The following is a 10,730-nucleotide window of genomic DNA, read 5'->3' on the forward strand; positions in this document are numbered from 1 at the left end:
CAGCCTTGGCTGAGCACCTCGCCACCTCTGTGTGTAAACACCACGAAGGACACCCTTCCTTTCATCCAGAGACCACATTGTTCTCCTGGAACAGAGCATCTGTCTGAGGAAACACTTCAAGCCTGCTGCAAACCATCTGTCTGTGCGTCCGTCCATCGCGGGAGACAGGAGCTGTCCCCTGGGCAGGGCTCAGAGCCTGGGGTGGCCACTGGGGCTGGGCAAAGGGGAACAAAGAGTAATATATTCCGTGGAAGAGCAACACCATCCTGCAGGTCACGAACAATGGTTTGCCCTCCAGGTTTCAAAGCCCTCCTGAGAAATGTTATTATTGTAGGGAACTGAGGCAGCCGAGCTCGCTCAGCCTTCTTCCAGTCTAGGATCAAAAGCCAGTTTGCTCTGAGCACTGTGGTTGGTATTTCAAACAGGAGATCTCAGCTGAATCCAGGGGTTTTCTTCATTTTTTTGTCAGACTGGATAGGAATTTGAAGGAGAGGGATTCTCACAACCAACCAGTGAAAAGAGCAATTCAGCAGTTGCAACGCCTGCCCCAAGGTAAAATAAACCCAGGTAAACCAGAGATTAATATATAGGAGTCACAGTAAACACCAAAGATTTTATGATTGATCCTTATTAGTATTTAGGCAGTGTATGAACACATCTTAGATATTTTCTCTCTAACAATTGTTGCTGTTTCTTTTCATGTAGAACCTGCTCTTGGCTCATAACTTGTCTCATTTAGCAGCTGGAACATTTACTCACCCAAGCTGCAGAGGAAAATAATTGCATCTTACAGAAGCCATACATTCCAGAGAAAATAGACACTTATTTATATTCACCTGGCCTCTTTAGCTTTGCAAAGCTACCAGCAATTCCTGGCAAGGTTCCATTTCCATGGGAGTTAGTATTTTGTTATGTTTTGCTTCGTGTGTTAGAATATCCTGTCCTGACTCCTGCTTAGCACATTCCAGGTAACCACTGCCACCTGCAGTTTAGAATATTTAGGGGAGTCAGGTTAGAATATTTAGGGGAGTCAGGGATAAAAAGGCTTCTGAGTGGGTAATCAGTGTACAGTGAAAGATAGCCATCATATTTTAGGAATTACATAGTAATCTTTCCTGGTTTTATAAATAAGGAATGCTGATATTTTCAGGAATGCAGAGCCTGAGCTCTGCTCTAGAGCACAGTGAAATTAATCCAGTTTTCAGTTGTGTCACAGAATACCAGCGTGTCCCCTGCTCACAGCGGGAATGAGGGATGGGAATTCAGCAGAGCAGCCTCAAAAGGGGTTCCCCAATGTCTCAAGAAAGATTTTGCACAATCCCTGCAGAGCATGTGCTTGGTCCAACAGAAATATCTTCAGGACTATCAGGAAGAATATGTTTTCTGCCACTAAAAGCTGGTGCTTAAACTCTGCAGGGTCTTGGGGGTCAGAGTGGCAGACAGAAGCATTAGGTTCTTCAGAACACCTGACCTGGGGCTCAGCTAGAATTGGCTCTTGAACAGAAAACTGAATTTCACGAGAGCACCTCTGAACTCCAGATTCAGCCCAGCTCAGATCCAGACCCAGAGCAGAGCCCTGCCCATCCCAGCCTGCCATTAATATTTTGTGTTTCTGCTTTGTGAGGTTCAGACCTTTCCCCCCAGAATGAGTTCCCTGTATCCCAACACCCAGAACTGCCTCACTCTGGTGCTCTCCTGGTGAGCTCTGCCCTGCAGGTGCCCTGGCCAAGCCCCAGCCTGGAGCTGCAGAGGTGAAAATGGCCTTTTTTCATTCTGCCTTTTGCAGAAACAGAAGTGAGGCCCAGCCTTGCTGCAGAGGGGAATTCCTGCTAGACAGCACTCAGCAGGACTGGCTGGCTCACACACCTCAAAAAGCTATTTTGGATTGTTAAAAGCTGTCAGTGGGCCAGCATCTGACACATATTAAGGGGTTTTTAGTCCAGTCTGACGAATTAGACAATTTTGACATATTCCAAGGCCAAAAGTTGCCTTGTCAGAAGTTCTGTGCTATAGCTGAGTAAAAGAACAGACCAAATGCATCTCCCACTTTCACACTTGGATGTATCAAACGTTTTCCATGATCCAACCTGTAAAGTATAGGAGAAATTTAACAAACAACCCAGCAACCCATCCACATTGAAAAAAAAATCCTCAGATTACTGGCAGAACCTTCTCTTTTGCTGCATTTTAAATAGAAGCTGAAAGAAGCCCAGGAAGGTCTTTTCAGGTCTGTGATGTGCTGCTGCTGCTGCTCTGGTGATTTTCTGCAGCAGCTACTTATCAATTTCAGAGAATAATTTCTGCATATTTATTTTTAGATAATATCAATTTAGAAAAGGGGCTCGGAAGTAAAATCTAGTGCTGGATCTGAGCAAAGGAAAAGGTCAGTGTTTAAGTTCTGCCTTCTGGATTGTAGATGCTGAAATGTCCTTTAATTAAATTAACCCCCAGAAGGAAGGAGCAGCTGAAACCTTGGGTTTGGGCTTGGAGCAAGGGCTGTTCAGAGGGAGCCAGGCAGGCCCAGCCCTGCAGTGCTGCACCAGGAGCTCTGCAGCCAAAGGACACAGATTTCCACTGTGCTCGTGTTCTTCAGGCCCTTTGCTAGACAGGGGGACACAGGGTTGGGTTTTGATTTGTTGGATTTATTTTTGGGGGTTGCTTTCTTTTGTTGGTTTTTTTTTTTTAGATTTTGGGGCTGGTTTTTTTGTGGGTTTTTTTGTTTGTTTGGGGGTTTTTTTTGGGTTTTTTTTGGTGTTTGGGGAGTTTTTTGGGGGGGTTGGGGCTTTTTGGGTTTTTTTGGGGTTTTTTGGGGTTTATTTGGGTTTGGTTTTTTTTTTTTTTTTTGTTTGTTTGGGGTTTTTTTTGGGGAAGGGGTTTTTAATGTGCTACAGGTGCTCTAGCCACGCTTGCATTGACTGCATTCCTTCCTCCTCTTTAATGCATAGGTATTAATCTGTGTACATATACAGTGTACAGTGTCATTTATACAATACACCCACACACAGAGGGGCCATTTCCACGGGCTGGTAGTGACAGGACAAGGAGGAATGGCTTCAAACTGACAGAGAGTAGCTTTAAATCAGAAATTAGGATAAAAATCCTCCCTGGCAGGGCTGGGCTGGAATTCCCAGAGCAGCTGTGGCTGCCCCTGGATGCCTGGCAGTGCTGGGCAGGGCTTGGAGCAGCCTGGGACAGGGGAAGGTGTCCCTGCCACGGCAGGGGTGGCACTGGGTGGTGGCTGAGGTCCCTGCCAGCCCAGCCCAGCCCTGCTCTCCGTGGGTGCATTATTTTATCCGTGGTTACAAGTGAACACCCCGTGCAGAGCTGGCTCCAGCCCTTGAGCAGCTCAGCCTGGGGGCTTCCCCCCATGGATTCTGTATTTTAGGGGTTCAGCTGCACGAGCTCAGGCTCTGCTGCCCCATCTGCTTTTCCTTGCAACAGTAGTCAAATAATTCAGCTTCAACCACCTTTGTATTTATTTCTGGAGAAAAGGAGCATCCTCAGACGTAGTGTTGTGCATTGTTGTCTCTTTAAAAAGGAAACTGATATGTTAAAATTACATAGCTAGGCTGAAGAATTTCAATATATAGAGTACTAAATTATTTCCTGTTCTTGCTGAGCAGTGTTTTTCCAGTATTAGTATTTCTGTCACTTAGTACAACTTTCTCTCTGTAGAAGCACGAGCTTAACCTTGGAAGAGTTAACAGCATTTTGTGAGCAATTTGTTCTCACTTTATCTGGAAGATAGCCATATTTGCACATGAGGAAATTCTGTCTTTCCTCAGTTATCTGAATGTTTCACCACAGTGCCTTCCTGCCATTGTACCAAAGGCCCACAAATATCTTGTCTGCGGGGTGAACAACTCTAATGCATTTTCCATCAAAGTTGCACCATGTGAAGTTCATGGGGCATGTTGGAACTCGAAAGTTCATCTCTTTTTATTTGTCTTTTGTGTGTGTGTGCGTGTGTGTGTGTATTTTTTTTTAACTTCCATTTTTCCATCCGAGCTTTGGCTGCGAATACAGGATGAGCTTCTATAAACTCTGCATCAAATATACATAGAATAAAAATCATCATTCATGATATGTAAACAGTCTGAGAGTGGAATGGGAGTGGGCAGATATCAGGAAGATTTATTTTTTTTTGTCAGTTCTGAGTGTTGGAAGTCGAGTTTGCCAGGAGAGGAATTGCTTGTGAAGATACTTGCAGTGAAATACAAAAAGTCCTGGTTTTGTTTTTCTCCATGAGAATGAGCAAAATGTAAGATCTGAGCAACAGCAGTGGAGTGAAAGTGTCTCATGTATGTTGTTTTTACTGGGAGAAAGAATGTAGAAGAGTCATGGGTTTTGCACTTGCTTTATTTGTATCCATGTAAATATGTATCCCTCCATTCTCCCCATAGGAACACAGCATTTCCTGAATGTAGAGGATTCCCAAAACCAGCACCATATTATTCTCTATTGTATAAAAAGCTGCTGCTTCATACCATATCTAGACCAGTTCTCAAAGTAGCTAGCATGTTTTTTAAAGTGTATTTTGTAATCCCTATCTTTACAACAAAAGTGACTGTGCTTCTTGTCTGACCAAATATGCAACAACTTTGGAATTAAGGTTTGTATTTATAAAGGATTGGTTTTCTTTTTCTGAATGCCTTACTTTTCTATGCAATTGTTGTTGAATTGTTGTTGTCCTAAAAAAAAAAAAAAAGAAAAAAAAAGTATTTGATAAATTTCCCAAAGACTTCAAAGACAGCTTTAAACGCTTAAGAAATATGGTTCTAAATATTTCAATCTGACTTTTTCCCCTGCATTTCTTTCCAAATTGCTACTTAATAGGGAACAATGATCTGCCAGATGGGACTCAAGAAAATGACTCTCTTAATTTCAAATCTTAAACTGATTCAGATCCTCATAATTTTTGCACCACTTAAAACGATCTGATGTTCCAGTTTAGCTGCAGTTCTGTGTTTGTTATTTATGTTCCAGATTCCTGTGCAATAGGAAGAGATGCCACTGCTGGGTCTCAGTGGGGTGAATTGTACAATTCTCCAGAAATCAACTCTTTTCCTCATCACTTACATTGCAGTGGTTTCTTACCTGTGAGGCAACACTCTGCCGTCACACATTGTAATTCTTTATTCATCTCAGTTCCCAATGAATAATCCAACTTTTGGAATGTTTGACATCAGATTGGCACCTGTGCCTTGAATATCTGCTGGTTGTAAGTGCAGGGCTCACAGCTTCTCTAGCTGCCAGCCAGTGTCCAGCCCACTCTGGTCTCTTTAAGGTTTGTTTAGCCATTTGTGTTGTTTCAGCGGTACAAAAATAGAAATTAGTACCTGCACATTGTAATAAACCTCACCTGAAGGTGCTGATGCTGCAAAAGATGTCCTCAAATGCAAAAAGTTACCTGGGGGGGGGGGGGTTGAGTTTCTTTCTGTAACTCCTAAGATAGCAAGATTGGGTAGAAAGCTGCAGAAGTCTCAGAAGTGAGTGGTGTTTGTGAAGGCAGCAGTCCAGGTGTGCTGCTGGAAGCAGCAGTTACTGCAGGATGGACTCGAGCAGGGACTGCTCTGCTCTGCTGGTGGCACCTGGGCACAGAGAGTCTGCCAGGCTGGCCTGCCTGGCACTCACCTTTTTCTCTGAGTGTGTAATTATGAAGTGATTCCCCCCAAAGTCAGCCCTCCCTGCCCTGGATGTTCAGGTAAAGCCATGTTTTAATAGACACACGAGTTGTCACTCACATCATCCTAACAGATGTCTTTTGAATCGAGTTGCCTGTTCCAAAACCTGACTGTCACAATTGAAAAGGGGTTTTATATCATTCACATTCCTACAACAACGTTGTTAACCTCCAATGTAATGATTTTTTGCTATCTGTAAAGTATTTTTATATATTGCCTATACTATGGTAGACTAGCAATAAATGAAAGGGCATCATCTGCTGCAAGAGTGTTTGGTCTGTTCTTAAATACCTTTACTGCCTTTGATAAATCAATATCAGGGGGCTGAGTCACCCACTTGTCTTCTTGTCCTGTCACCCTCAGAAATACTCAGGAATGGTTGTGCAAAAGGATTGCAGAGCACGGAGCCTTTCCTCACTAACGAGCTGCAGAGCAGGGAGCATTTCCTCACTAACGAGCTGCCCAGCTCCCCTTTTGGGGATCCCACCCAGGCCCTGTGCCTGAGACTGCTCACACTGAGACTTCTTCATTTCCTCTTGGTGTCTGTTTCCCCTCTTTTAATTTTCTATCCCCACCACCCCAATAAAAAGCCCCAAACAATCCACACCAACTGCAGAGCCTTGACCTTAATCAAGCAGTAATTTCCATCCGTGTAAGTGTCCTTCTGCATCAGTAAACGCTTTTTTGGAGACTGGGGATGGACTCCATTTCACTTTTTTTTTTTCATCTAAATCTTAATTCTGCATTTCTGTGCTGGAGATACTAAAAGAGACATTTTCATACTGCTGTGCTGGAGGGATGCCCAGAGCCCATTATGGCCCAGTGAGAGTCAAGTTTATACAGCGTTCAATTAAAGACATTTACCTTAACAAAATCAATATTATCCTTTGCATTTAAACCCAGAGAATTCAAACCATATCCCATGCATTTGTTGGCCACGGAGCAAGTGTTTTGCCTTGCTTATTCAGAAAAGCCTCAGAGCAGGGGCCATGTGGAAGTTCTTAACTCCCAAACCCTGCACAAAGGCTGGGAGCCTCATGAACCAGACAGGCTTGGCCAACAAAGAAGCTGTTACTGGCGAGGAGAGAACATTTTATGATGAGCAAATATATGGCACACAGGATTTCAGCTTTATTCAGCAACAGGAAAATTTAAGTAACTTAACCTGGAAATTCCACAGCTCTGGTCTGAGAACTTGAGCACCTGACCTGATCCTCTGGCTTTAATTTATGTCTTGGGGCCGAATTAAAGGACTACAACAATAGCCCAGGTTTTTCGTCTTAACGGGAAATTTCCTGGATTTTGTAGACTTAACTCGCTCTTTTGTAACCCTTCAACAGAGCTGACTTTTTTCCCAGTTTTCAGGGTAGCAGCAAGGAAGAAAAACCCATGTTTCTAATGAACATCTGGGTCTCGTATGAGCACTCGCGTGCTCCGCTGTGTAAATACGCGATTTACAGCTTCTTTTTCTTTTTTGAAATACAGATGTAATTCAGTCAATTTAAGGAGCTGCCTTTCAGCTTCAGAGCAGATTCTTTTCTCAATACATCATCACTGGCTTGCTCAGGTGGCCAGGCTCAACTGGGCTGCTCCAAGGGAGCTTCACAGGGAAGAGGAGCTCCCACTCATTGTATTTGCGGGACCCTCGTGGCAGGAAGGAATGATGAACCTGACTCCATGTTCTCAGAAGGCTAATTGATTATTTTATGATACTATATCACATTAAAGAATATTAAACTATACTGTACTAAAGAATACAGAAAGGATACCTACAGAATGCTAAAAAGATAATAATGAAACTCGTGACTCTCTCCAGAGCCCCGACACAGCTTGGCACTGGTTGGCCAAAGAGTGAAAACAACTCACATGAAACCAATGAAACAATCACCTGTGGGTAAACAATCCCCAAACACATTCCAAAGCAGCAAAACACAGGAGAAGCAAATGAGATAATAATTGTTTTCCCTTTTTTTTTCTGAAGCTTCTCAGCTTCCCAAGATAAAAATCCTGGGCAAAGGGATTTTTCAGGAAATATGATTGTAACACCCACCCAACACCATCCTCATCTTCCCTTCCCTGTGCCTTACTGGGGCTGGCTGCTCCCCTGAACTCAGCATCTCGTGGGGTAGAGGGGCTTGAATTAATGAACCTGACTCCATGTTCTCAGAAGGCTAATTGATTATTTTATGATACTATATCACATTAAAGAATATTAAACTATACTGTACTAAAGAATACAGCAAGGATACCTACAGAAGGCTAAAAAGATAATAATGAAACTCGTGACTCTCTCCAGAGCCCCGACACAGCTTGGCACTGGTTGGCCAAAGAGTGAAAACAACTCACATGAAACCAATGAAACAATCACCTGTGGGTAAACAATCCCCAAACACATTCCAAAGCAGCAAAACACAGGAGAAGCAAATGAGATAATAATTGTTTTCCCTTTTTTTTTCTGAAGCTTCTCAGCTTCCCAAGATAAAAATCCTGGGCAAAGGGATTTTTCAGGAAATATGATTGTAACACCCACCCAACACCATCCTCATCTTCCCTTCCCTGTGCCTTACTGGGGCTGGCTGCTCCCCCAAATTCAGCATCTCGTGGGGTAGAGGGGCTTGAATTAATTTTACTGAGGGAAGTCAAAGCCCCAGCAGAGGATTTGAGCTCCTACTGACCCAAAGGGCAAAACACAGAAAATTGCTGAGGTTTGAGGGATCACTTACCCTGAGATGCTGGGAAAGGGAGGTGGGAGAGGCTGGCAGGAGCTGCCCTGCACACGAGTGGGTCAGAGGCAGGCACCAGGGGCACCTCTTCACTCCACACACAAACTACAGCCAAAGCCAGGAGGGCACGGGGGCAGCCACTACAATAAAACCATTCTCTGTTGCCCAGACACACCCACAAACAGCAGCAGGATGCGTTTCCTTGGGCTGCTGCAGCACAGGGTGGCACTGCCATCTGCAGGGAGCTGAGCCACAGCCGGGCTGGGAGTCCCCCTGGGAGACCTGGGAGCAGGGATGGCCATGGAGGGACCCCCAGGAGCAGGGATGGCCATGGAGGGACCCCCAGGAGCAGGGATGGACATGGAGGGACCCCCAGGAGCAGGGATGGCCATGGAGGGACCATGGAGGGACCCCCAGGAGCAGGGATGGCCATGGAGGGACCCAGGGGAGCAGGGATGGCCATGGAGGGTCCCCAGGAGCAGGGATGGCCATGGAGGGTCCCAGGGCAGCAGGGCTAGCCCAGCCATGGCACAACCCCGTGGGCAGCAGCTGGCACTGCCAGGACCCTCGCTGTGCTCTGCTCACCTGCAGGGCTGCTCAGAGCCTGCCTCCTTCCCTGTCCCACTTTCCCTGTGCCTTTTGCAATCTCTAGCACCTGAGTCCTGGGCTGCCCAAAGGCAGCTGGCAGTGCTGAGCCTCGCTGGAGGTGCTGCTCATCACACGCTGACCCAGGGAGCCTCACGCAGGGCTTTCCCAAAGCTTTTTTTTTTTTCCAGCTGAGCTGTTAAAAGGCAAAAGGGGGAATAGGCAGAGGAGATCATCCCACGAAGTATATTTCTTGGTTGCTGAGAGACTTCAAATCTCCCTAATGAATAAACACAGCACACTTAATTTTGTTTATGAAAACAGACTCATTGTGATGGCAAAAAGCATGAGTCAGTGCCCGGGGTGAGGGGAGAGCAGCAGCTGGAGACGCTCACCGAGGAGCAACGCCTCGGAAAGCAGAGCAGCTCTGCTCCCACCACTGCCAAGAGATGCAATTTCTCCTCTAACACAAACCACAGGACACAGGGAGTGGGAGAAGGCTTCCTCATGACCTGGCTGCTGAGCAGATATTGCCATGAAGGCTGCAGGTCTGAGGGAGCAGCAAGCACTGCACACCCTGAGCCCAGCTCAGCACAGCCCCAGGAGGCTCCTGGCACAGCTCAGCCCAGCCTGGCACAGCTCAGCCCAGCCCAGCCTGGCACAGCTCAGCTCAGCCTGGCACAGCTCATGGCCCAGCTCAGCTCAGCCTGGCCCAGCTCAGCCCAGCCTGGCACAGCTCAGCTCAGCCCAGCCTGGCCCAGGTCTGGGCTCCTGGGCAAGAGCCAGAGCTGCTGCTGCTCCTCACTAAACCCAGCACAGCCACCAGGGAAGGTCTGAGACCCTCGAGGAGGAAGAGGAGGAGGAATTGCTGATGCACAAAACATGTTCCCCATTCATCCCTGGCTCCCCCCTGATGTGTTTGCAATTTATTTAGCTTGAAAATGAGCCAGGTGGGATCTGAAGCTGCTCCCGTGGCCAGGTGGGAAAGGCAAAAGGGGGAATAGGCAGAGGAGATCATCCCACGAAGTATATTTCTTGGTTGCTGAGAGACTTCAAATCTCCCTAATGAATAAACACAGCACACTTAATTTTGTTTATGAAAACAGACTCATTGTGATGGCAAAAAGCATGAGTCAGTGCCCGGGGTGAGGGGAGAGCAGCAGCTGGAGACGCTCACCGAGGAGCAACGCCTCGGAAAGCAGAGCAGCTCTGCTCCCACCACTGCCAAGAGATGCAATTTCTCCTCTAACACAAACCACAGGACACAGGGAGTGGGAGAAGGCTTCCTCATGACCTGGCTGCTGAGCAGATATTGCCATGAAGGCTGCAGGTCTGAGGGAGCAGCAAGCACTGCACACCCTGAGCCCAGCTCAGCTCAGCCCCAGGAGGCTCCTGGCACAGCTCAGCCCAGCCTGGCCCAGCTCAGCCCAGCCTGGCCCAGCTCAGCTCAGCCTGGCCCAGCTCAGCTCAGCCTGGCCCAGCTCAGCCCAGCCTGGCACAGCTCAGCTCACCCCAGCCTGGCCCAGGTCTGGGCTCCTGGGCAAGAGCCAGAGCTGCTGCTGCTCCTCACTAAACCCAGCACAGCCACCAGGGAAGGTCTGAGACCCTCGAGGAGGAAGAGGAGGAGGAATTGCTGATGCACAAAACATGTTCCCCATTCATCCCTGGCTCCCCCCTGATGTGTTTGCAATTTATTTAGCTTGAAAATGAGCCAGGTGGGATCTGAAGCTGCTCCCGT

Source organism: Pyrgilauda ruficollis, unplaced genomic scaffold (assembly GCF_017590135.1).
Source record: "Pyrgilauda ruficollis isolate IOZ18807 unplaced genomic scaffold, ASM1759013v1 scaffold45, whole genome shotgun sequence".
In the NCBI taxonomy this organism is placed as follows: domain Eukaryota; kingdom Metazoa; phylum Chordata; class Aves; order Passeriformes; family Passeridae; genus Pyrgilauda; species Pyrgilauda ruficollis.